Below are 27755 nucleotides of genomic sequence, written 5' to 3'. Positions count from 1 at the left end.
TCGAAGCAAATTCCGCTTTCAGAGTTGCGAAACTTGGCTGGTGAGGTTGGAGCGGGTGTCAGGGCCTGGGACATGTTTTGAGAGGGGAGAGCTAAAGAGGCAGAAGGAAAGGGGATATGTGAGTGGTAGTGGAGCTGTAACGGAGGGAGAAGAGAGAAGGAGGGAGAGAAAGAGGGAGAGAAAGAGGGAGAGATAAAGATATAAAACGTCTTATTTACCTCCTAAAGTCGTTGTATGAAACTGAGTAAAATAATATACAGTATATATATATGATGCCAGGGTGATATGTCTTTAGTTATGCTCTCTCGTCTTCCAGGCATAAAGAATCCACATCTCCTTAAAAGCTGATCCATCAGTGCTGCCACAAACCCTTACAGTGATGTTTCCTATCCACACTTGAGGCGTTTAAAGTTACAGGATCTGAAGACCAACGAATTATAGAGGTGGAGGAGGAGTTTCATGTATCAAATCAATGACCTTTCCCTATACTCAACGGAACCTATCAACATGTCCGGTTTGTCAGTCAGACATGTGTTCTGAGGGGTTCAGTCTTCAACAACCAACAGTTTCATGCGAGAAATCAGTAGTATTCGGGCTGCTGTGCATTTTGATTCATTAGTATTTTATATTTCTTTCACCTTCTAGTTTACTTATCTCCCTTTCATTAATCTCCTTTCCTCATTCGTATGTTTAAAGTTTACCCCATCTTCTTTTCCTCAATCTTACTCCCTCATAAGTTTTCAGCTTTCCCACCTCCCTTTCTCAATCGTCTCGTTGACAGTTTACCAACTCTTCTGGTCAACAATGTCAACGAGGTCGGGGTTTCATCAGTGGCTCGTTAGTGCTGTGGTCGACGTTTCCAATCAACCAAGTTTTCTCTGTGTATTGTCAACACAGTGTCGGTGGGCTTAGTAATCATATCATTTTCAGCATCTTTCCAGACTTCTGCAGCTTGACCTCATCAATTTTCTGTTTATCTGAAGAATTTGCCAAGTGCTTTCTTCTCGGGGTTACTATTTCAAGGTTTCGCCCAGCAGACTGGCTTTCGGGTGGAGTAGAATATGAGGCAAAGGTCTGTGTAGAGCAGAGCAAGATGCCAGAAATTTGGGTGGACTAGAAGAATACACACAGGTCAAGACGGAGCAGAAAAGGAGGCATATAAAACTGAGTGGAGAAGAACAAGGCGCTAAGAATATAAATGGATAAATAGAGACAAATTAAAATAAAAATAACAATCTATACCTAAGCACATAGAAATTCAGGCAATATGAATAAATCATTTATCCACACATTGAAGTGTACAATTAATATATTGGTATCACATGCATTATTCTAAGTAGCTTTCATATACATAATTACCAGTAGTATAACAATATAATATAGTGAATAGCTATATCTACTCAACCAGGACAAAGTAAAACGACGTATTGGTCTGTCTTGGACGGTAATTTAGTCGTGACATAACAGTAGTGAGAGAGGAAGTCATTAGAAGGCAAGAAAAAAGGAAGGTGAAGGGATAAGTGGTGGAAAAAATCAAGAAAATCAAAAACAAACGTAATAAGTAAAACAACTGAAAAAGACCAATTGGCCCATAAATACACATTTCTTCATAATGTTTAGATTATCATTATTATTTTCATTATTTTTATTATTAGTATCATTATTATCGATACCTGTAGCTTGAACCTATGTTCCACATTACTTTAACATGTACGTTCATATGTGACTGTTCTTGTAACAACAGTGGTATGTCACCGATGATGAAATCACATAACATTCTCGTCTTGGACCGACTGGTAAACTCATCATGATTGACAGAGCAATTAGACGACTGACGAATCAATTTGGTGAGTAAATTGAATAGTTAGTGAAGCATTCAAGCAGCAGAGAAAAAATCTCTCTTTATTTTATCTGAATCATAATGAGGCAGATGGATTTATTTTTAGTTGATGACGGGATGTGGTGTCCAATTTTTTCTCGCAAATAGTGAAGAAAAGCAGGCAGAGAGAGGAGAGAGAGAGAGAGGAGAGAGAGAGAGAGAGAGAGAGAGAGAGAGAGAGAGAGAGAGAGAGAGAGAGAGAGAGAGAGAGAGAGAGAGAGAGAGAGAGAGAGAGAGAGAGAGTGTGTGTCAGAAACCGAAAAATAATATTTAGAATTGTGATAGAGATACGTAAGAGAGATGGGTTTAGAATTACAACGTAGATATAATGAAAGATATACATATTTATAAGTAGAATATATAAGGCTAGCGGTACTTATTTATAAAGTACTCATATATAAAGATAAGAGGTACTCATTTAGTTTAGAATAAAAAAAATAAGAACAAAAGCGAAGAGATAGCGTTATTAGTATTTAAAATTGCGTAAATATTGCCTGATTATTTTTTTATGTTACTGTTGCTAATGTTGTGTGAATATAAATTTGAGAACCAGGAGCTGAAGCTGGTTATATAGGGGATGTAAGCCTGAAACTGATTAGGTAGTTAAGTACTCCTTTTTTCATTTTAACTGTCATTAAATATATATATACTGTCATTAAATATATATATATGTATATAAAAGGATATTAAAAGTTCTTCTACACCTCTCTGAGGTGTAGAAGCTCAGGAATCTGTACACCAGTTGATTGAAAGTTGAGAGTCGGGACCAAAGAGCCAGAGCTCAACCCCCGCAAGTACAACTAGGTGAGAACACACACACACGGAGACATACCACATTGAGCCATTAAGGATTACTTTCGCAATGCTCCAAGAGAAATGACCATCATATATTCTCTAAGACTTTCCCTGAAATTTCTCCTCACAAGTCCTTAGTGATGGAGGACGGTGGTGTGCCGACTATGTCTCCGGCATTGTTCAAGTATGCTGTTAGCGCCTTAAGGCATTGTTCAAGTATGCTGTTAGCCTCTTAAGAAGCTTCTTTGTGTGTGTGTGTGTGTGTGTGTGATACTCACCTCTCGACTCCTCACGTATCATTCCACGATGCCTTTACATTTATTCATTTTAAGGAAGCTTAAATCTCGTCCACAATAAATAATTTTGGTTATTGCAATCGACTTGAAAATGGTCCAGGACGGACCGAAACGTCGTCGTTCCTTCACTTTCTAGTATGTAGTCTGGTCATCATCAAAATAATTTTGGTTTTCTGATAGAAGCAATATAATTCGCTGCAACTCGCAGGGAAAGCGTACAAGAGAACCTGTTCCTTGAGGATCGGTAGTGTGTGTTGTGGAAGGGAGACGGAATGGGGGTGGAGGGGGATGATGATGGGTGGAGATGGGAGAGAGGAACCTGGAGATAAGACAGTGCCCCATTCTGCATCTCACTCGGAGCATGATGGCCGCCCTCTGGCCGCCTTCACACGCCAGATATAAGCCTCAAGGTAAAGGGGGAGGGAAGTCAGTTCGGGTCGAGCCAGCGGGCTCGAAGATTATGGCCAAGGTTCGGAGACCAAGAGCTAGGAAGTGCGAGATAAAGGGGTCAAAGCTGCAGACGGGATATACTCTCGCTTCATGCAGGTCGGCGTTCAATCCCCGACCGTCCAAGTGGTTGGACACCATTCCTATCCCCCTATCCCATCCCAAATCCTTATCCTGACCCCCCCCCCCCTCTTCCAAGTGCTGTATAGTCGTAATTGTTTGGCACTTTCTCCTGATAGTTTTGTTCTGTTCAAGGGAAGGAACTAAATAGTGGAAGCGGTGGGGTGAAAATAATGGGGTGGAAGATAATGGTTAGAATCAGTTGGGTAGCGTCATTTATTGTAGTGGAGAGCTTCCTCCATCCTGTCCTCAAGCCAGGCTCGTTAAAGCGGCAGCCGTCCCTCCCACCCTCCCTCTCTTCCAAGACTCGTTCATCAATGATAACATAATGCATTAAAAATAGGTTGATTCTCATATACAAATTAATATTACAAATCATTTAAGTTATATGTATAGTTAAGCGTAGGTTAGTTTAGGTGTTTAGGTTCTGTTGGCGATTAATTGTATTTGAAGAACGAGGGTGAAGAATTTACAGAATTGCGATTCATAGAGAGAAATCATTAAAGGTCGTCATTCTAGTTATTGCAAGAATCGTTGTTTTGCGTAATAATTTGCGTTATAAGGACTATAACACAAACTTCTTTCAAAAGAATATGCAGTTTTTCATTACCTACTTCCTTTACATCTGACGAAATTGCTGAATTGGATCATGAGCAGTGAATAACGACTGAATTGATTCACAAAATCCACAAAACTATTGGTAACTCATAAATCACTCAAAAATTATGTCCTGGAAATTGTGTGAAACTCATACATCATATACAGCAGCTGCAAGAAGCTGGAATAGTTAGGAATCTGCTCATTTCAGTACTTCTTTAGAAACCCCGGAGCCATGGATGAGTTCGCGTAATAATCCGACTGAATACAAGAACTGAAATAAGCAAAAACGATATAATTGCTTATTGCAACTGTCCTTAAGATATAATTGTGAACACACACAGCCACACAGTTTCGAACTCTCTCTTTAAATAAAAACATTCATCTTCCTATTCCTCCTACTTTAAATAAACACAAGAGACCCGACCTTTTATGCCTCGATCTCACTGCACATTGTAAATAAACAGATGTAAATAAACGTCCCTCCATTGTAAATAAACATCTAGATATAATAGGATTTTCCTCGAGTCGGTAATTGTGTTTAAAAGGGAACTAAATGAACGTTCACAAACGTTGATCAACTAGGTTCTGATGACTAAAGTGGACTAGGAGCTGCGAGCACAATCAGTTTGTCAAAACAGTCAGCTAGGTGGCTTGATCATGGACTGAACCGCCACAAGGTAACTGTTTGGTTGGTAACTCAATTCATATTCCCTTCATACCATACAAAGTACCTCCGTCACACAAACATTACCTCCACCACATATACGTTACCTCCACCACATAAACATTACCTCCACCACATATACGTTACCTCCACCACATATACGTTACCTCCACCACTTATACGTTACCTCCACCACATAAACGTTACCTCCACCACATATACGTTACCTCCACCACATATACGTTACCTCCACCACATATACGTTACCTCCACCACATAAACGTTACCTCCACCACATAAACGTTACCTCCACCACATATACGTTACCTCCACCACATAAACGTTACCTCCACCACATATACGTTACCTCCACCACATAAACGTTACCTCCACCACATATACGTTACCTCCACCACATAAACGTTACCTCCACCACATATACGTTACCTCCACCACATAAACGTTACCTCCACCACATATACGTTACCTCCACCACATAAACGTTACCTCCACCACATATACGTTACCTCCACCACATAAACATTACCTCCACCATATTTCCTCTTCGAAAAATGTAATTATATCCACACTTTTCCCTAAGCATCGTCACTTCATCATCTCCAGAAATTCCCACCAAGCAAACTAATTAAACAGGCAGATGGGTAGCCAGCTGGCAGGCAAACTGATGGGCAGGAAAGCAGGCTGAAGAGTAGCTAAGCAGGATGGGTAGGTAGGCAGGCTGATGGGGGTAGGAAGGGAACTAGGCAGATTGATGGGGGAGGAAGGGAACTAGGCAGATTGATGGGTAGCAAGGTGGCAGGCAGGCAAATGGGTAGGGAAATAGAAAGCTAGATCAGGCATTGAAGGCAAGGATGGAAGGGGGAAAGGGGGAAGGAGATAAAGGGAGGGGGCGGGCTTTCCTTGAAGGGTGAGGGAAAGTGGGGCGCTTAATTACAGATATTCACCTCAGAGTGAGGAAGCTGGCGACATAGGAGCGATAATAGGAGACTTACCCAGCGGTGGATGGACCTTATTGACTTCGTCTCCAAGACGCTCTTCTCCTCGCTTCCCTGTGTTATTAACAGGAAGAGAGGGAGAGAGAGAGAGGCTAGGATAGAGAGAGAGAGAGAGAGAGGCTAGGAGAGAGAGGCTAGGAGAGTGAGGCTAGGACAGAGAGGCTAGGAGAGGGGGGCAAGGATAGAGAGAGAGAGAGGACAGATAAAAGAGAAGAGGGAAGAGGGAGAGACACAGAGTGTGTAGCTGTGGAAAAACACACCAATCACAGGGCTCCAGGGATGTAGCGTCACGTAATTGGACTAATCACAGCATCTCATGGGTGTGACGTCACGTTATTGGATAAATCTCAGCGCTTCATTAATGTGACGTCATAAAATAGCAGGATCAGACTGACCAATTAATGTGCATAAATCTTGTGACATCACATAAAAGAACCAATCGCAGGGCTTCTGTTGGTATTATGTTACTTAATTGGCTAGAGGGGCGACCCAATCACCGAGCTTTCCTCGTAAATGAACCATTTACCTGGCTTCACAGCCATTACGTCATATCCTTCTGAACATCACGTCAGGACTTAATAGGCATGACGTCACGTCTTAATGAGCATATAAATGGTTTTTACCTCCGAAATTGGACCAGTGGGTGCTTGTTTAGACCAGTGGGAGCTTGTTTAGACCAGTGGGTGCTTGTTTAGACCAGTGGGTGCTTGTTTAGACCAGTGGGTGCTTGTTTAGACCAGTGGGAGCTTGTTTAGACCAGTGGGAGCTTGTTTAGACCAGTGGGTGCTTGTTTAGACCAGTGGGAGCTTGTTTAGACCAGTGGGAGCTTGTTTAGACCAGTGGGTGCTTGTTTAGACCAGTGGGTGCTTGTTTAGACCAGTGGGTGCTTGTTTAGACCAGTGGATGCTTGTTTAGACCAGTGGATGCTTGTTTAGACCAGTGGGTGCTTGTTTAGACCAGTGGGAGCTTGTTTAGACCAGTGGGAGCTTGTTTAGACCAGTGGGAGCTTGTTTAGACCAGTGGGAGCTTGTTTAGACCAGTGGGAGCTTGTTTAGACCAGTGGGAGCTTGTTTAGACCAGTGGGAGCTTGTTTAGACCAGTGGGAGCTTGTTTAGACCAGTGGGAGCTTGTTTAGACCAGTGGGAGCTTCATTAGACCAGTGGGAGCTTCATTAGACCAGTGGGAGCTTCATTAGACCAGTGGGAGCTTCATTAGACCAGTGGGTGCTCCCCCAGACCAGTGGGTGGCGCCCCCAGACCTGTGGGTGGCGCCCCCAGACCTGTGGGTGGCGCCCCCAGACCTGTGGGTGGCGCCCCCAGACCTGTGGGTGGCGCCCCCAGACCTGTGGGCGCTCCCTCAGACCTGTGGGCGCTCCCTCAGGCCTGTGGGCGCTCCCTCAGACCTGTGGGTGCTCCCTCAGACCTGTGGGTGCTCCCGCAGACCTGTGGGTGCTCCCTCGGACCTGTGGGTGCTCCCTCGGACCTGTGGGTGCTCCCTCAGACCTGTGGGTGCTCCCTCAGACCTGTGGGTGCTCCCTCAGACCTGTGGGTGCTCCCTCAGACCTGTGGGTGCTCCCTCAGACCTGTGGGTGCACCCTCAGACCTGTGGGTGCTCCCTCAGACCTGTGGGTGCTCCCTCAGACCTGTGGGTGCTCCCTCAGACCTGTGGGTGCTCCCTCAGACCTGTGGGTGCTCCCTCAGACCTGTGGGTGCTCCCTCAGACCTGTGGGTGCTCCCTCAGACCTGTGGGTGCTCCCTCAGACCTGTGGGTGCTCCCTCAGACCTGTGGGTGCTCCCTCAGACCTGTGGGTGCTCCCTCAGACCTGTGGGTGCTCCCTCAGACCTGTGGGTGCTCCCTCAGACCTGTGGGTGCTCCCTCAGACCTGTGGGTGCTCCCTCAGACCTGTGGGTGCTCCCTCAGACCTGTGGGTGCTCCCTCAGACCTGTGGGTGCTCCCTCAGACCTGTGGGTGCTCCCTCAGACCTGTGGGTGCTCCCTCAGACCTGTGGGTGCTCCCTCAGACCTGTGGGTGCACCCTCAGACCTGTGGGTGCACCCTCAGACCTGTGGGTGCACCCTCAGACCTGTGGGTGCACCCTCAGACCTGTGGGTGCTCCCCCAGACATGTGGGTGCTCCCTCAGACCTGTGGGTGCTCCCTCAGACCTGTGGGTGCTCCCTCAGACCTGTGGGTGCTCCCTTAGACCAGTGGGTGCATGTTCAGACCTGTGGGTGCTCGTTCAGACCTGTGGGTGCATGTTCAGACCTGTGGGTGCTCGTTCAGACCTGTGGGTGCTCGTTCAGACCTGTGGGTGCTTGTATTGACCTGTGGGTGCTCGTTCAGACCTGTGGGTGCTTGTATTGACCTGTGGGTGCTCGTTCAGACCTGGTGCTCGTTCAGACCTGTGGGTGCTTGTATTGACCAGTGGGTGCTTGTTCATACCTATGGGTGCTTGTTAACCTAACCTAACCAAACCTATTCTCACGTCATGTATTTGCAAAACGTTGGTTAATAAGAATTGTTCACATTTGATCAAAGCAAAAAAAAAAACAGCAGATTTCCAGGTGAGCTTAAAAATAGTTCTAAAACACCTATTATTTGTCTTGCTTGTTGTTTGTCTTGCTTGTTTTGAACCCATTCATCGTTCGTGGCTTATTTGTAATTCGTCTGCCTCGACTATTATTTCTTTTGCTCCCTATTTCTCTCACTACTTACTGCTCTCTTTCCCTATTTATCTCGTTTTCTATTTGTCTCGTTCCCTATTTGGTATTTACTAGTAGTTTGCTGGTTTGGATCTTGTTTATTTCTTATCTTATTTACTGGCCGCTTCGTAAATTGTTTATCACATTCTCTTGTCACATAGACTGTCTCCTTCAATTCTTGTTTGATTTTATTTAATTACCTAACTCCCTGTTTGTCGTATAAATTGTTTGATTCTCTGGTTTGATGTTTCTCTTGGTTTTCTCTAACTCGTTATTCATGTCCAGTTCTGTGTTTACTTGTTTTTTATCATTCTAATGACTGTTGTTGCTGCATTTGTTGCAAATGTTGGCTAGGGTTGGTGTTTTTGTAAAGTTTTACTGTTGCTCTATTTGGCACCTTATACGTCAAAATCCTGAGCATTATCAACGTAACTTTTGCCATCAATATAAATCATCATGATCTTATCTTGAGGTTATCTTGAGATGATTTCGGAGGTTTAGTGTCCCCGCGGCCCGGTCCTCGACCAAGCCTCCACCCCCAGGTAGCAGCCCGTGTCAGCTGACTAACACCCAGGTACCTATTTTACTGCTAGGTAACGGGGGCATAGGGGTGAAAGAAACTCTGCCCATTGTTTCTCTCCGGCGCCCAGGATCGAACCCGGGACCACAGGATCACAAGTCCAGTGTGCTGTCCGCTCGGCCGACCGGCTCCCCTTTCACATTGTATATGTGATAACCATTGTCACATATACAATCTTTATCAATACCATTATTACTATTCTCGTCAGCACTTCGCTATCTTTATAGATGTATTATAAACGTCTGTAGTAAGTCGACCAACCGGAAAACAATCCCGCTCGCTTGGGAGATGATTTTGCTCGCTCTGAAGATGATTTCCATCCCTTGGAATACCGTCTCGCTCCTTCTGAAGTTGATCTCGATCGCTTGGAAGAGAATATTGCTCTCATGGAAGATGGTCTCGATCCCTTTTTAAGACAGTATCGCTTGGTTGACAAATGGGCTTACAACCACGAGAAGCCATGTTGACCATCAAACTAACACCCATCTGAAGTTTGGGCAGCCCCCTACAGGCTGTTAATCGAATCAAACACTCTTGGAACTTTCGTCTGAGGCAAAGGAGATGTGATCGCGTTCCCACAGCGTTTACGAGACATTCAGCCTCCCTTGATTCGCTCTCATTGCCTGGCTGTCTTTGAGCTCGGCCTGACCTCTGCCAACGCCAGTCAAAGCACAGAAGAGCGGCAACGACTTCGCTAATAGTCTGATTTTGCAACCACCTCACAAACGCTGTGGGATCCTAATCCATCTAGCTATCTATCGTATGTATTATTTATAAATATAAAAGAGAATTGTCTTTCTGTCTGCCAAAGACTAGTGGTTAGACGCATGGGGCTAGACTTAACGAAACTTTGCATGATAATGTACGAGAGAGAATGGGAGGGGAGGGATGAAGGAAAACGGAGAGGGGGGAGGGGGGGGGGGAGAGAGGGAGAGAGAGAGAGGGAGAGAGAGAGAGAGAGAGAGGAGAGAGAGAGAGAGAGAGAGAGAGAGAGAGAGAGAGAGAGAGAGAGAGAGAGAGAGAGAGACTGAGAGAGAGACTGAGAGAGAGACTGAGAGAGAGACTGAGAGAGAGACTGAGAGAGAGACTGAGAGAGAGACTGAGAGAGAGACTGAGAGAGAGACTGAGAGAGAGACTGAGAGAGAGACTGAGAGAGAGACTGAGAGAGAGACAGAGAGACTGAGAGAGAGACTGAGAGAGAGAGAGAGAGAGAGAGAGAGAGAGAGAGAGAGAGAGAGAGAGAGAGAGAGAGAGAGAGAGAGAGACTGAAACACACACCAGGCAGTGACTCGGGTATCGCCAGGTACCATTGGTAGTGGTTAATGTTAATAACGACTTCGCTAACGCCACAGGAACTTGATGGTCAGTGTCAACAACGACCTCGCTAACGCCACCTGAGCATGAAGGTCTTGTGTAAGCCACGACCTTCCTAACGAACTTAATCGTAATGGTCTACGCAAACAACGACTTCGCCAACTCCACTAGATCCTCGGGGTCTGTGTTGAGTGAAAATATCTGTGCCAGACCTCTATGAGTGAACGTACTCTCCTGGAAGTCTTACATTAACTTAAATTCTCACTTACAAATCTGGACCTACGGTTGTAATTCTGGCAGAAGGGGTGAGTGATAGGGTCATTTTAGACTAATGGTTATTTAATTTGTTCCAGTCAGTCCTTAATCACTAGAAGGTAATTATCGGATTTTAATCACGTCGTGTTGTGTTGAGAGTTTGGCCAACAGGATGTCTAACAAGCTGATTCAAAGGCTTGTGTGATGGATTACTGGCCTGTACGAAGAGGGCCAGGGTTTGTTTCTAACAAAGTGTCGTCATGATTGGGCTGTCATTTCTTTGTAAACCTTTGTTGAGAAATCGGAGCTGAGAGCGAAACTTAAACTGGTGGCCACCACAAACTGATTGGCAACTTAAAACGAAAGGATGATGATACAGAAACAGAACTGAATTCAGAGAACATCACCTCAACCGAACGCAAGGACCCGTTTAACTCTGGTTCTAATGGCCTGGAGTGCGGATCTTGACCACGTGAGCGCCGATCTAAGCCCTTGATCCGGATGGCAGTGAAATGGCCTGGCTACAAGCACCCTCTTACCGTTGTCGCTGTCGGCAATCCTCCACGTTATGTCCGAGAATTCCCATTCCTCGCGGGAAATAGGGGGCCGTCTGAAACCTTGAATGGGGCGTAAAAGACTTGCACTACGCAAGAATTGAAACCCGTTCTTGAAAGTCGGTGCTCTGACGCAGAATTAAGCGACTTTATATAACTTTACAATATGGCGTAACGAAAGTAAATTATATTATAGGAAATTCATTTTTTCTTATCTCTACGGCTATATATATCACCCCATAATGCTTCTTTTTCCACAATTATTTTTTACACGCTCCCCATTCTCCCTGTTGGCGCTCCTCTTTCCCTATAATACGCTCCCCTTCATTATATGCTCCTATAATCCTTTCTCCTCGATAGCACCTTTTTAATCGTGTGCAAAGAGGTGTTTTGTGTCCACAGGGAGGAAGACGCCGGGCTGGGAAGGGAAGGATGAGGTATTTAATGACTCCTGTTGGCAATGAAAATAAAAGTATATCAAGGTGGTGTGTGTAAAGGGTAATGGGGAATAAAGGTTAGACAGGAAATGGTAGAGGATATGAAGAAAGGAAGGGGAAGTTTTGGGGGGATAGGAAATGGGATGGGATGGGGTGTGTATTTGCCCTTTTTGGCATAAGAAATTTGAGGTTTTATAGGGATAATTTTTTTGCAGATAGGATGCTCAGTAGGAAAATAATTTTGTGAAAGAAAATGGGGTTGGATGTGAAGGATGATATTTAGAAATTGGGTAAGAATCTCTCTCTCATATATATATATATATATATATATATATATATATATATATATATATATATATATGTGTGTGGGATATTTGGGCTTGATTCTGATTAATTAATAATTAAAGTAGTAAATTAAATTACGAAGGACCACCCGCTTTTAAAGTAAAGAGGGAAACTGAGAATTTCAGATTAGATAAAATTCTAGAGAAAACCAGTGACTATGGATATGACTAGAAAGTATGATCATAAGAATAATTAATGGGCTGTATTATTAAAAAACCAAATCTCAAACACCTACATTGGGGGGTTATTACTGGAGGTCAGTACGTCCAGGAATCAGTGTGGTTCGTTCACTAATTCAATTAATAATAATCTAATCCTATAAATAATGCTGAATATAATATTATTCATATAAAGAAGGACATGAATATGAGCATAGTAATGAGTTACAGTAAATCACACATTATGTTGAACATTCTGAATGTATCAAATTGCTAGAATATGGGAAAAAAGAAATAAGCCTTAGCTTGTAGTAGGTTCCTTTAGATAACCCTGGAAGTCCTCTTAATCTCCAAGTCTGGTACACGGACGAATGGCACGATTAACATGGAGAAGGCAGCATGAGGAATTCGTCTCTCAGGCTGCAAGATAAATAACTACCAGTAGCAATTGATTTAACTACTCATTTCATATTCAAGATTATTGATATCTACAGATGGAATTCTAATCACCTGTTATTAGGTGTTGTCTTGCCGCGTGACGTGCAATCACCCCGCTATTAATAAACTTGTAAATGATGCATCAAATAAAAGGTACTTAGCTGTGGGCACTGTGTAAGTATTAAGATTGCCGTAATTTCGCATCCCAGGCTCCGGTGAACCTATCCTGGATTGATGAGTTTCAAACTGGCTGATCATGTGTCGTCAGGAACCAAGTCTAAGGTCCCTCTTTAACACCAGCACTAGTTGAAGACACTATCTGCAAGGTCGTTCACGCCTCACAGTGGCGGCTTTCATCTGTGGATGGACACACTTGTCCTATTTGCTGGACAATGGCGTCTTTTGTGAGTACGGTAAGCGCAGCTTTGCCTCCTTCCGGCCCTGCACGTGTCCGCTTCCCGACTCTCTCACCGACTTAGGATGGCGTCGCGTCCCTCCCCCCACGCCGAGTCGACGTTCATTACACAAATTATTGGCATGAACATTAATATTTCTCGCATTCGCGCTTGAAACTCTAAAGACTGGACGGGTTTATTATTTAGAGGAACGAAATATTATTATTTAACTATTTAAGAATAGTAAATATATAAGGGAGAGGAATTAATGTCTCCCCATAGCATTCATTGATGACGTTAACACTATCGCAAGGTAGACGGCATAATTCTAACGCTCTATTCGGCTTTTAGTTAGAGAACAATTCGTCTGCAATCAGTTGTCATACAGAATGCTTTAATTATGGAGAATCGTATTTAATTCTCACACAAATTGAATATAATGTGTTTTACTGTAAAGAAATCTGACGCAATACTAGCGTCAGGCGACGTGAGAATTCTAGCCTAATGCACAGATGAATTATTAGTACATGAGAATTCTACGAGTTGTTAATTTTACTTACTACAGTATTAATATGGTTAGTAATAAGTAATGAGAATACAACAATGCTGTATTCGATGTTGGAAATATCCAACAATATATTATATATATATATATATATATATATATATATATATATATATATATATATATATATATATATATAATCTCGCTGACGCCTCTAAATATCTTCTTGGGATTCGAGAAAATTAACTAATATTTGTTTTTACTTTTTCAGATGTCTCAAGAATGTACCGCGATGCAGGCAAGTGAAGTGACGGCAGTGTCAGAGAGAGAGAGAGAGAGAGAGAGAGGAGAATGAATCTGGCTTCATCACATCACTGGTGTACCATTCTAGTAGCCCTAGCCCTCAACATATCCTAGTGTTCCTTCCTAGCAGTTCCTAGCAGCAACACATCACCGCTATAGTCACCAATACATGATAACGAGGCCAATAATACAATCCAGTGTCACCACACACCACCACTGCAGTGCCATTCATATTTTAATTCGAGGTCCTTTTTTCCTGACTCACAAAAGACCAGAGAATCCCCTCTGGCATACTTTCATGATTGAAAAAGTTCCCGAATCAGAATACGCCCGTCTTAATTCTTAATGATTTAGAGGCACTAATACTAAGAATATAGGTTCCGCGACCAGTCCCATACACTATAGGGGTCGTAGGCCCCCACTGTTTAGAAGCCACTGTGTTTTGTTACAGATCTATTCCATAACCGAGGGACCCCTCTACTCTCCTCGTTAAAAACCAGTTGTTTGTCATGGTGCACAAACCATTGAAGATCTATGGGTGCTATCCATGATTCCTCTGTAGCGACAAAGAGATTGCAATGATGCCTCCGAAGCATAACATTATAGTCGAGGCAGTAATCAAAAGTAATACTTGACATTCGCTATCTGTATCGATATCTCACTGTAGTTACCACCAATGTGCTTCCAATTTTACCCCTGCTGGCTTCACTATTATTTCTCGGTCAGTAACATCACTGTAACCGATTATCTGTACCACCATCAACTGTACTAGTACAGGTTAGATAGATAATAAAAGTAATTTCTAGCTGCAGGAGAGTATCTATCACATGGTAAACAAATCACTATTCGCATACAATTAATCTCTGTGTCTCACTACAGTCAACATCGAATGTAATCATTGATTTGGCCAAAGTTGGTTGCCCGAAGCGTCTGAACATCCAGTCGGTGTTGGAGGAGTCTGCAGCCTGATTGTTGTTGATGAATGTGTATATTATCCTGTTTGTTGATGATGAAAGGGTATATTATCCTGTTTGTTGTTGATGAAGGTGTAAATTATCCTGTTTGTTGATGATGAAGGTGTATATTATCCTGTTTGTTGATTAAAGTGTATATTATCCTGTTTGTTGATGATGAAAGTGTATATTATCCTGTTTGTTGTTGATGAAGGTGTAAATTATCCTTTTTGTTGATGATGAAAGTGTATATTATCCTGTTTGTTGATGATGAAGGTGTATATTATCCTGTTTGTTGTTGATGAAGGTGTAAATTATCCTGTTTGTTGATGATGAAGGTGTATATTATCCTGTTTGTTGATGAAAGTGTATATTATCCTGTTTGTTGATGATGAAAGTGTATATTATCCTGTTTGTTGTTGATGAAGGTGTAAATTATCCTTTTTGTTGATGATGAAAGTGTATATTATTCTGTTTGTTGATGATGAAGGTGTATATTATCCTGTTTGTTGATGATGAAGGTGTATATTATCCTGTTTGTTGATGATGAAGGTGTATATTATCCTGTTTGTTGATGATGAAGGTGTATATTATCCTGTTTGTTGATGATGAAGGTGTATATTATCCTGCTTTTTGTGGATGACGGTGTAAATTATCCCTATTTTTATAGCTGGAGATGTATATTAACCTGCTTGTTATACCTGGTGTTGAAGCTTGTGCTTGGAGTAATGCATCACCAGCATACCAGGGAGCATACCACTGAAGCACAGCCACAAACAGTAATTAAACAAACAGACGAACATAAACAAGCAACAAGCAGACGAGGTAAGGTAAAATAACGGGAATAATTAAACAAGAAACTCACACACCTGGTGGCGTCTCTGATGAGGGGGGGGGGGGGAGGGCTAATGAAATGGTAGAATTGCATTTTGTGTTGCTCCTGTTATGTGTATTCATAGGAGCAGTTTCCACTTAAATAGTCGCCCTAGCTGCGTGCAGCTGAGGACAATGAAGACTGTCGTTCACTTAGGTGAAGGGAATGTGTTTGAACGACCATCGACTCGAAAATGGAGCAGGACGGACCGAAACGTCGTCGTCGTGCCTTCAGTTTCTTGTGTGTGGTCTGGTCAACATTGTGATTGAACATTTAGACACATGAATGTGTCGGTGGGGTGAATGGTCGGTGTTTGGGTGGGTAAATAAATGTCTCCATATTGAAGAAAATGTACATTTTTTTGGCCTGTCGGGTCGGGGGTAGACCCCATTCAACCCCATCTTCTCCACTTGCTTAAAATGGCAAAAAAATACCAATATCCAATTTCGCTAAATTCCCCACTCGATCCTCACTAAGCTCTATCCAACATGTTTTTAGATGATTGTCTTATGTAGTTTATTGCTGAAGACAGTAGTAAAGATGGTTACAGTGATGAACAGAAAGCGTTAAGCAGGGAAAGTGGTGATGAGTAGAGAATTTGGTTAAGGAGACGAATGGGAAAATAGTGAAGGGCGTTAAGTAGGGAAGATGAGAAAGGGTAAGGTAGGTAGCGAAGGTGGGGAAGAGTAGGAAAGGTGATGAAGGGAAGGGAAAGATAAAGGGTAGGAAATTGGGATATTGTGTGAGGAAGGTGGTGACAATTAGGGACAGTTGACAACGGTAGGGAAGACTGTGAAAGAGAAGGAAGCAAATGAAAGGTCGTGAATACTGAGATAAGGAGGAAAGAAGGAAGAAAGATGAAGGGTAGCGAAGGTGAAGGAAAGGGAAGGTGAAGGAAAGGGAAGGTGAAGGAAACAGGTGATAGTGAAGGAACGGGAAGGTGGTGAAAGAAAGAGCTAAACTTTAGAATCAGAATTTGTTTGAGAAACTTTGAATTTAAAAAATCATATTGGAAGGAATTTAACACTTAAAAAAAATCCAAGCAGACCTTTAAACTGTTTTTCTGAGACGTGAAGACTAGCGCGGTCTGCCAAAGCGTCGCTGCGGGATTTCTGGGATTTTCTGGATTTAGCCAAAACAAAAAACAAAAAGAATTACAAAAAAAATCCTGCGCTCCGATTGAAGTGATTTTTACGTTGATTTGTAATACATTTGCTGTATTTTTGTGTGGAATGAGAGATGGAAAACCTAAGAGTGGCAATGGATTATATATATATATATATATATATATATATATATATATATATATATATATATATATATATATATATATATTAAATTATATATATATAATGATTCATTCTTTGAGAATTTTCTCACAAAATGGAAAACGAAATCCAATGAGAGCGATTAATAATCCCTGCCGAAATCCGATGTAATCCCAAGGCCATTCTTTTAATTAAATCCGCCCAAGTCTGGCTACAGTCCGGATTTGCGAACGCTTCAAATTCACTGTTGGAAAGTGCGCGCACACACACACACACACACACACACACACACACACACACACACACACACACACTTACATACTGACATCCTCTTGCTCACGCACATTCCGACATGCTCTAGCTCTCGCTCACACACGCTCTCTCACTCACTCGCGCACACACACACACACACACACACACACACACACACACACACACACACACACACACACACACACACTCAAAAAGATATAAACGACATGTGCTTGGCTGGCCAGCAACAAACTGCCTATAGAAACCAGAATAAGAAATCTTTCAGGATCTTGTATACTGAATACGTCAGACCAATCCTGGAGTATGCAGCTCCCACGTGGAGTCCGTACCTAGTCAAGGACCAAGAAAAACGATCATGAAAAAGTTCAACGGTACGCCACCAGACAAGTTCCCGAACTGAGAGGTATGAGCTACGAGGAATGACTACTGGAACTGAACCTCACGATCTTGGAAGACAAAAGAGTATTGGAGACATGGTTACCCCCGATCAAATTTTTTCAGAGAAATGGACAAGGTAGATAAAGATAAACTCTTTAGCACGGGTAGTTAGTGAACAAAGGGAAACAGTTGAAACTTAGTACCTAAAAGATCCACAGAGCCATTAGATTTTTTTTGTTTCAGTGTCAGTATAGTTAACAAATTAAATGCATAAAGAAGCGATATGGTGGAGGCAGACTCTACACACAGTTTTAAATGTAGATATAATAGAGTCCAAGATGTTGAGGAACCTGTAGACAAGATGGTCGAGAGGCGGGACCAAAAAGCCGGAGCTCAACCCTCGCAAGCACAAATGGACGAGTTCACTCACACAAACACACCCTCACACGTCCTAATCGTGTGAGAGTGAGGCGACTGATCATGCAACATTAGCAGGAAATAGAGGAGGCTAAACTGAACTAACTTGCAACAGGCAGAGACCAATGAGGCAGGAGCAGTACCCTCAGGAGCACAGTGGTTACACGGGACGTTACTCATCTACGGTACATTTAGACTCAATGCAAGCAAAACGGTGCAGCTACCCTGACCAAGGTATAAACGGTGCGGTACACTGTCAGATAAAAAAATAATGGAGTTATACATTATTTTTTACACAAACTGAATAATATGGGAGAAAGAACTAAGGTATACGACAGCCCGATTAATGATAAGTTAAATTTTATTTTATTTATATATTTATATACAAGAAGGAATATTGGGTTTGAGAGAGTGACTAACATTGGTGTTTTTACGTTCTTGCAAAGCCACTAACAAGCATAGCGTTACGGGCAGAGATGGAGGTGATGATTGGCATGAATTGAGATGAACCTTGAATGAGAAGACACACAGCATCACACATGAACTCAGGCTTGGGGAAAAACAACAACCCATCTTGTAATAAGCATTGCCATTAGACAAACGTAAAAAAGTAAGAGGGAGATCTATAAATACAGTGATCAGAGGACACAAGAGTTTCAAAAAGAGCCAGAAAGGATAGGGCCTCGTAGCCTGGTGGATAGCGCGCAGGACTCGTAATTCTGTGGCGCGGGTTCGATTCCCGCACGAGGCAGAAACAAATGGGCAAAGTTTCTTTCACCCTGAATGCCCCTGTTACCTAGCAGTAAATAGGTACCTGGGAGTTAGTCAGCTGTCACGGGCTGCTTCCTGGGGGTGGAGGCCTGGTCAAGGACCGGGCCGCGGGGACACTAAAGCCCCGAAATCAACTCAAGATAACCTCAAGAAGAAGGAATTAACACCCACAAAATAAAGAGATAGTAAATCAACAATAATATAGCTGAAAATAAAGCACCTTGGGACAGGAAAAAAATAGTTGTTCCATTGCTATGTTAGAAGGAATATATTAGTGATATATATACACACAATTACAAGGAAATGTGTGTACAAAATTGTAACCTGCAAGTTCGGACTTCTGGTTCATGCACTTTTGAGCTCATCATGGTTTCGTCGGTAGTGCGTGTGTCTGGCTATCAGAAGAGAGCGCCAAGCCATTACGACTATATATCCATTGGAAGGGAGACCAAGATAAGGATCTGTGATGGGACGGGGAAGGGTGGGGGAGGAATGGTGCCCATCCAACTGTCGAGAATTGAACGCAGACCTGCATGAAGCGAGACCGTCTCTCTACCATCCATCGTGACTATATTCTCTCGACCAAAATATAAGCTTCTTTTGTATACTGACAACTGAGCCGGTAAAGCTCTCGGTAATAATAGAAGATAAAAACACGAAGGAATTAATGAATTTTTAGGGGTAAGTACTCAGCCTTTACGACTATATAGCACTGGGAAAGGGTCAGGATAAGGATTTGAGATAGGACGGGGGGAAAGGAATAGTGCCCAACCACTTGGACAGTTGCGGATTGAACGCCGACCTGCTTGAAGCGAGACCGTTGCTCTACCGACCAGCTCAAGTGGTTGGACAAACACGAAGGAATGACAAACAAATATGTTGGTTAGTTAATGAGATAACTTGATGTACTTTAAGACTTCAGACCCACACAACGAGCCACTGTGGACACGTAAAGAAGAACGAACAGACTCTTAATATACCACTTACATCAACTTACATGCATCAATGACGAGGAGAGAGTTGCTAAGTAACTGGAACGCGACTAATATCATATGACAAAAACAAGAAGGCAAGAGACAGTTTAATTAAAATCCGGTGTCACTGACACGTATTTCCTGCAAAATACTTGGATGAAAAAGAGTAAGACAAATGGGATATTTAACAAAAATTATAACTAAATATGCACTAACACGCTTTTTGGGAAGAGAAATCAAGTCTGACGAACAATTGGAGTTCCTGGATAAATAATCCAGAAGAGGACAGGACAGGAATTGTAGACAGACTGTACGGTTTTCTGACAGTTAAAAATTCTTTAACTCATTTCTTCATAAAAAACTACTTCGGAGCTCTGAAAACAGGTACAAATACGGGAAAGAACACATATACATTTCTTACGCTGAAATGGGTAAGAGGTCCTAACAGGCTCCAAGACGACCTACACACACACACTGCATTCTTGGTCATAGAAATGTCATCATGATTTCAATACCACTAAGTCTAAGCTAACGAAAATAGGCCCGGGAACATGACCCCAGCAAGAAAGTACACTAGGGAGAATTACCACCACTGTGACCTTAACCTTCCAATAACACTAAGAAGTGCATATATCACCGCCTAATACCAGAAAGGAATATAAACTGAATAACGTCAGCATCTTTCTCTAAATTGACAATCATTAATACCAGCCTTCGGTAACCTTAACAACGAGACAGCCACATCATTGTACACCGCCAACGAATGATCAGCAAGAGCTAACATTCCCCATTGTTGAGCATTCACTTCAAAAATCACTTTACAAAGGACTGACAAGAAGCATAATTTGGAAAAAAATCGCCTTCGGCTTGTTTCTACGTGGTAGCTTGTGATAGAAACATATAGTTTCTACGTGTCGTAGCTTGAAAATACGTAAGACAGTGGTGCAAAGACTAAGAGAGCGGACCTAACAACGCTACAAAAAAGATCGTGAGAAGAGACATCAGATTCAATAGGAAATTTACAGTATGAAAAAATCTTATACGAGAGGTATTCCAGAAGAAAAAATCCTAAAAACACAAACGATATATAGAAATGTATTAAATAGATCATGCAGCGTAATAGTAAGAAGATAGAACAAGACGAGAATATTTAGCAGTAAATTATACCCACAATTATATAAATAGATAATATAGGAGAAATATATGTCGGTAACTATTGTATTTGGCGACCGGTGGCTAGAAAGGCTGGGAGTCCAAGAGCTTAAGATCCATTCTCTAGAACCATATTCACACTCAATGCATTTCACCCCAGCAATAACTACAATGAAACTTGCCCTCTATATCCTTCCAAACTTCTTCAATTCATTCTTAAGAACAGACACAGATGAAAATGAAAAACGAAATTGAATTCTTCCCTGTAAACCAGATACAGGAGAGGAATTCCCATTGATTTCCAGACATAGGCTGTGAATTCCTATTGATTTCCGGACATAGGCTGTGAATTCCTATTGATTTCCAGACATAGACTGTGAATTACAGTCAGTCATCACCTTTATTACAGTCAGTCGTCGTCAGAAAGTTCACTCTGAACAGCCACTCCCCTCTTTATTGACTTGCACTCTGAAACGCGCGTACACACTCGCTCTAAACTCACTCTAAACCCAAGCCCAAAATATGAACTCACTCTGGAATCGCTAAATCTCGCCGAATCTGCCCCAGCTCAAGGATCATAATCTCACTGACTATCCCAAACTCTGCCTGTTCGCTTGAAACTCCCAACTATTGAACCAACCCGTTCTCTTAATATGCCACAATGTACAGAATATGGGGTACTATAACACACGAACCCTAAACATTTAACTTACACACAGAAATCACAATAGCGTGATGCATCATGCAACAAAGCCACAAGGGACGTGACGAGGATTCGAACGTCTGTCCGAGAGCATCCCAGACGCTCTATGATGCTCCCTGACGTAGGTTCAAATCCTCGTCACGGCCCCGTGTGGATCTGTACATATAACCTAACCCAACGAACCTGATCATAGGAAACGTGGTGTCCCACTCAATCATTGGAGCGCTCCAATGGAGCGCTTTGGGTTCAGCTTTTTCCATGTTTGACTATTCCTTGTTTCGTGATCACCCAGTTGCATTAAAAAACAATAATATTTGTTTACAATTTTTTTTTTTTTTTTTTTTTTTGAGATATATACAAGAGTTGTTACATTCTTGTACAGCCACTAGTTCGCGTAGCGTTTCGGGCAGGTCCCTGGAATACGATCCCCCGCCGCGAAGAATCGTTTTTTCATCCAAGTACACATTTTACTGTTGCGTTAAACAGAGGCTACAGTTAAGGAATTGCGCCCAGTAAATCCTCCCCGGCCAGGATACGAACCCATGACATAGCGCTCGCGGAACGCCAGGCGAGTGTCTTACCACTACACCACGGAGACAATAACGGTGATGATAATCTCTAGTCTAATCTTTTTGTTAACCTAAATGGTTCCTTAATAATCTCACGTGTTTCTTTTGTAATCCTAAGAGCTTACTTTGTAATCCCACGCTTTTCTGTTTTAATTCCGAGTGTTTACTTCGTAATTCTAGGCATTTCCTTTGTAATCCTAACGTATCCTTAGTAATCCCATGCGTTTCTTTCTTATTTCTAATCAGTTCTAATCGTAATCTTCAGGAGAAACACGTCCTTAGTCATATTTAAGCCTTCAGTCTGAATCGTAAGTCAATCGTTTCGTGTAAATTTTCAGAAACATTCATTAAACCAAATTTACGTGAAATACATCCTCAGCATCCTCGGAAACTCGAACAACAACTTAGAAATCTAGTATTTGTTTTGTAAATTATGTGTTTTAAATCCCAGGTTAGTGATGAAAATTCTAGATATCTGCTGTAAATCCTAGATATTTGTTGTAAATCCTGAGTGCTGAAAATCCAGGGTTTATCCAGTAAATTCTTTTCTTGGTGTATGTTGCAAATCTTAGGAATATACTGTAAATCCAGGGTGTGTGCTCTAAATCCTTGATTATGACCATATGTGCTGTAAATCCTGAAAGTGATGTGTAAATTACGGGATTTCATATCACATCTACATGTCCTCTATAAATCTAACTCATCCCCTTTAAATCAAAAGCTATTCCTGTGGATGGTTGAACTCTTCACAAGTTGCAATAGCATGCAAAGCTTCTCAATCTCTTAATACCTTACGCTGTTGTGTGTTACTAAAGTGACCTCTGAAAATGGTTTTGCGTAATTATTCATTTCAAACTCGTAGTCCTTGGGGTGTTGTAAATTTTTCTCAGAGGTCCCAAATCAATATCTGGAGTCCCGCATAAAATTTCGGGAATCGTGAATACATCTGAGCAGTCTAAAATAAATCAATGGAGGCGATGAGTCACAATAACGTGGCTAAAGTATGTTGACCAGACCACATACTAGAAGGTGAAGGGACGACGATGTTTCGGTCCGTCCTGGACCCTTCTCAAGTCCTTGAGAATGAGAGACCTGAGAATGGTCTAGGACGGTCCGAAACGTCGTCGTCCGTTCACCTTCTAGTGTGTGGTCTGGTCAAAATCAATGGAGTCCAGAAAAAGTTCCATTGATTCCCAAATATATCCCTGGAATCCTAAATAAATCCTTGGAGTACAAAATTAATATCTGAAGCTTCAAATAAATATCTTTAGTCCCAAATAAATTGGTCAGTCTTCTAAATTTAGATAATAAGCGTATTATTTGTATTGCAATACTCTGTAATTTGTTCGAGTTTCTGCTTGTAAATCCACGAGGTTAAGATACCATTCCAGCCCGAGTATAGCACTGATCTGACATAGCTGTATAGAACTGACGTCTTTTTGTGTTTAAATGGGGGGTCCTTGTTTAGTCTTTCCAAAGACGCGCATTTGTTAGTAGCTTCCCTTATGCCGCTGATGTTATATTGTTTGTATGTGCGTTCGTCTAGTGATGTGCGGGAATTAAAGCATTCTCCAGTCTTTATCTGATCCTTACAGCTGCTGTTACAATATTATGTTGATTTGTTTTAATATACAGTCACCTTAACTAATCTTCAATTCCTTGCAGTTAAAGGATAATTCCAGTAGCCATTTGTTTGTATTCTCATAGAGTTTGTCATTGTCTTCTTGCAGTGCAATGTGATGAGTATAGTGTTGAAATTGGGGTTATTTAAAGAAGTGGTAGTGCTGGTTGTGGAAGAGGTCTGACATGTGGTTTGGTGGTTGTGGTTGTGGTAGTAGTAGTGGTGGTGTTATCCGCTACCACAGCTAGAGGGAGAGGGGGGGTGTTGCATCAAGGTCTAGCCATCTCCACCAGAACGTGTCGGGTTCATCACCTCCTGGGACGCGTTGAGGAGGTTCATTACTCTGTTGGTCACTGATGGCGGAAGATCAGGAGCAGGGGCCAGATTCACGAAACCACTTACGCAAGCACTTACGAACCTGTACATCTTTTCTCAATCTTTGGCGGCTTTGTTTACAATTATTAAACAGTTAATGAGCTCCAAAGCACCAGGAGGCTGTTTAGAACAATAACAACAGTTGATTGGCAAGTTTTCATGCTTGTAAATTGTTAAATAAATGTAACCAAAGCCGTCAAAAATTGAGGAAAGATGTACACGTTCGTAAGAGCTTGCGTAAGTGCTTTCGTGAATCTGGCCCCAGGTCTCTCATACGCGCTCTCTTTCTCTCGCCTTCTCTCCCTCTTTCTACTCTCCCTCTTTTTACTCTCTCCCTCCCTCCCGCCCCCTCTTTCCCCACCCCTCCTCTCTCTCTCTCTCTCTCTCCCCCTCCCTCTCCCTCCCTCCCTCCGTCCCGCCCCCTCTTTCCCCACCCCTCCTCTCTCTCTCTCTCTCTAAACCTCTCATATACGAATTTCTAAAAACAACAACCAATTTGAACGAAGTATTCGAGGATTTAACCGGCAGCAACTTGTACTGGAGCAAAACAAAACATTTTATCGTACGGAAAACCTGTAAACGGATGCAGCTCTAGCGAAGTCTGAGGTCACATGGGCGGCGACTTACAGCGAAAGGGTCAAAGATAAATTGTAAGACAATCACAATCGTCTTCAGAATGGTCCAGGACGGACCGAAACGTCGTCGTCCCTTCACTTTCTAGTGTGTGGTTTGGTCAACATACTTCAGCCACGTTATTGTGACTCCTCGTCTGTATAAGTGGCCAGAAACGTTCATAAAATAGTTGTGTTACGATTACGAGACCTTGTAGCAGATAGCAAAGGTCAAACTAAAATCAACAAAAATGAGAACCTTGAAGAAAAATGTGAATTAACGTATGAAACAAATGGAGATTCAAGAGGCAAATTTGATTCCCATGGCAGTACATAGATGTTTGATCACGCATATATGTAACTCAGAATTTAGGTACCTGTTATTGGTTGCATTATGCAGATGGTTAAGAGTTTGGCCCAAGGAAGGGAAGGGAATTATCAGGGGGAAAGCGCCAAGCCATTACGACTATATAGCACTTGGAAGGGGTCCAGGATAAGGATTTGGGTTGGGACAGGGTGAAGGAATGGTGCCCAACCACTTGGACGGTCGGGGATTGGACGCTGACCTGCATGAAGCGAGACTGTCACTCTACTGTCCAGCCCAAGTGGTTGAGCATAAGTGCCAACTGCTTTCATACATTTTTACCTCTTCCTATAATTTCCTATCAGCTCTAGGAACCAGAGGTTCTAGCTGATGGGTAACGTATCATCCTATAGACTAAAGCTATACTTAAGTTGTGAGTGATAGTCTTGACCTTTAATTCATCATTTCAGATGATTGAGGTGACTTTATCTATGACTTGGGCATTGACTACTAATTGACTCTCAAGAATATATTAACAATTATAAAATATTATCCAGACAAGTAATAGACAGTTATTTTTAATACAAATTTACTTAAGATCTTGAAGAATATTTAACAACGTTCTGCCGGAAAAAAAAATTCGATTCATAATGAACAGAAGAACATTGACAAATGTTTAAAAATTTTGTTCCTATTTATATTAAGTACAAATTTTCCTTTTCACGAAGGAGAGCGACGACCCAAGAAAGCCCCAAGCCCTAGGAGGTAAAAGTTTAGGGAACCCACAAGCCCTAGTAAGTTCAAACTTAGACAAGCCACAAGCCCCTGGAACAAAGTTTAGGGAAGCCTCAAACTCTGGGAAATAAAATGCTTTGGAAACCTACAAACCCTGCTAAGTAAAATGTTTAGGGGAATCTAGAAGCCTTGGGAAGTAAAACCCTTTAGGTAGCCACAAGGTGTTGGAAGTTCAAAGCGTTGGGATGTCGCAAACACTAGGAAATTTAATGTTCTAGGAAGTCACAGGCTCTGACAAGGAAAGGTAATTTTCAGGAGAAAGCACTAAGCTGTTACGAACATACAGAAATAGCCTGAGAATCACGAGCTCATTGAAGTCAAAAGCTTCTGACTTCCAAGAGTCAGAAGCTTCTCCAGAAGTTGTAAAATGACACGTTCTGGGAAGTCACAACAAGACGGGCTGCAGTTATCGATCCCAGAGTTGGTCCGTCTCTCAAGAACAAAAGTTGTTCGCCTTCACCTACTCTGTGATGTTTCGGGATTTCGGCGAGCTGCAAACTCAGTCTTCTTCAGACTTTGTAAGGGCTTCAGTCGGTGTGGAGCAGCAAACGAGCTGTCGTTCTTGTGCTTAGGGATTAGTTATAAGAACGTTGAACTCGCGAATCCCTTTGAGCTCCTTGTTGTTTTGTTCGTGACACAGTGGATCGGGAGATACGAAAACCTGGCTTTTGATTTCTGGATGAGAGAGAGAGAGAGAGAGAGAGAGAGGGAGGGGGGGGGGGAGAGAGGGAGGGGGGGGGGGAGAGAGAGAGAGAGGGAAGGGGGGGGGGAGAGAGAGAGAGAAGGAGGGGGGGGGAGAGAGAGAGAGAGGGAGGGGGGGGGGAGAGAGAGAGAGGGGGAGGGGGGGGAGAGAGAGAGAGAGAGAGAGAGAGAGAGAGAGAGAGAGAGAGAGAGAGAGAGAGAGAGAGAGAGAGAGAGAGAGAGAGAGAGAGAGAGAGGAGAGAGAGGAGAGAGAGGAGAGAGAGGAGAGAGAGAGAGAGAGAGAGAGAGAGAGAGAGAGAGAGAGAGAGAGAGAGAGAGAGGAGAGAGAGGAGAGAGAGAGAGAGAGAGAGAGAGAGAGAGAGAGAGAGAGAGAGAGAGAGAGAGAGAGAGAGAGAGAGAGAGAGGAGAGAGAGAGAGGAGAGAGAGAGAGGAGAGAGAGGAGAGAGAGAGAGACAGAGTGGAGAGAGAGAGAGAGAGAGAGAGAGAGAGAGAGAGAGAGAGAGAGAGAGAGAGAGAGAGAGAGAGAGAGAGAGAGAGAGACAGAGACAGAGACAGAGACAGAGACAGAGACAGAGAGAGACAGAGACAGAGACAGAGACAGAGACAGAGAGACAGAGACAGAGACAGAGAGAGAGAGAGAGAGAGAGAGAGAGAGAGAGAGAGAGAGAGAGAGAGACAGAGACAGAGACAGAGAACAGTACGTATTACTTAGTGGAAGTGACTGTCTCCCACTTTCAAATACATCTTTCCTTTAAAGATTTCACAAGATCATGTTATCTGGACTCTGGCCTGCTATTTATCAGCTCCAGGAGCAGCCTCGACGTTCCTTCCCTCGAGCTCTCTTGCTAGAGGAAGTCAAACTTATAGCTGTTTTGGAGTGCTTTATTAATCATGAAGTTCCAAGAAGTAGACTGGCCAAGAGATCAAAGTGTGTAGTGTGTACTGTACTGTGTGTGTTGTGTACTGTAGTGTAGTGTACTGTAGTGTGTACTGTAGTGTAGAAGTTCTGTAGGTAGAAGCTTTAACAGACTCTGTGTAGTGTGTACTGTACTCTGTGTGTAGTGTACTGTAGTGTAGTGTGTACTGTACTCTGTGTGTTGTGTACTGTAGTGTAGTGTGTACTGTACTCTGTGTGTTGTGTACTGTAGTGTAGTGTGTACTGTACTCTGTGTGTTGTGTACTGTAGTGTAGTGTGTACTGTACTCTGTGTGTTGT

The 27755-nt window shown here is 42.6% G+C and overlaps 1 pseudogene; it reads left to right on the top strand.

Annotated features, from left to right (window-relative positions):
- Positions 1-27755, top strand: part of LOC123764532 (zwei Ig domain protein zig-8-like) — a 325506-nt pseudogene that overhangs the window by 187687 nt on the left and 110064 nt on the right.

The sequence above is a fragment of the Procambarus clarkii genome, chromosome 79, assembly GCF_040958095.1.
Source record: "Procambarus clarkii isolate CNS0578487 chromosome 79, FALCON_Pclarkii_2.0, whole genome shotgun sequence".
In the NCBI taxonomy this organism is placed as follows: Eukaryota; Metazoa; Arthropoda; class Malacostraca; order Decapoda; family Cambaridae; genus Procambarus; species Procambarus clarkii.
This window is presented reverse-complemented; position numbering and strand designations above follow the sequence as displayed.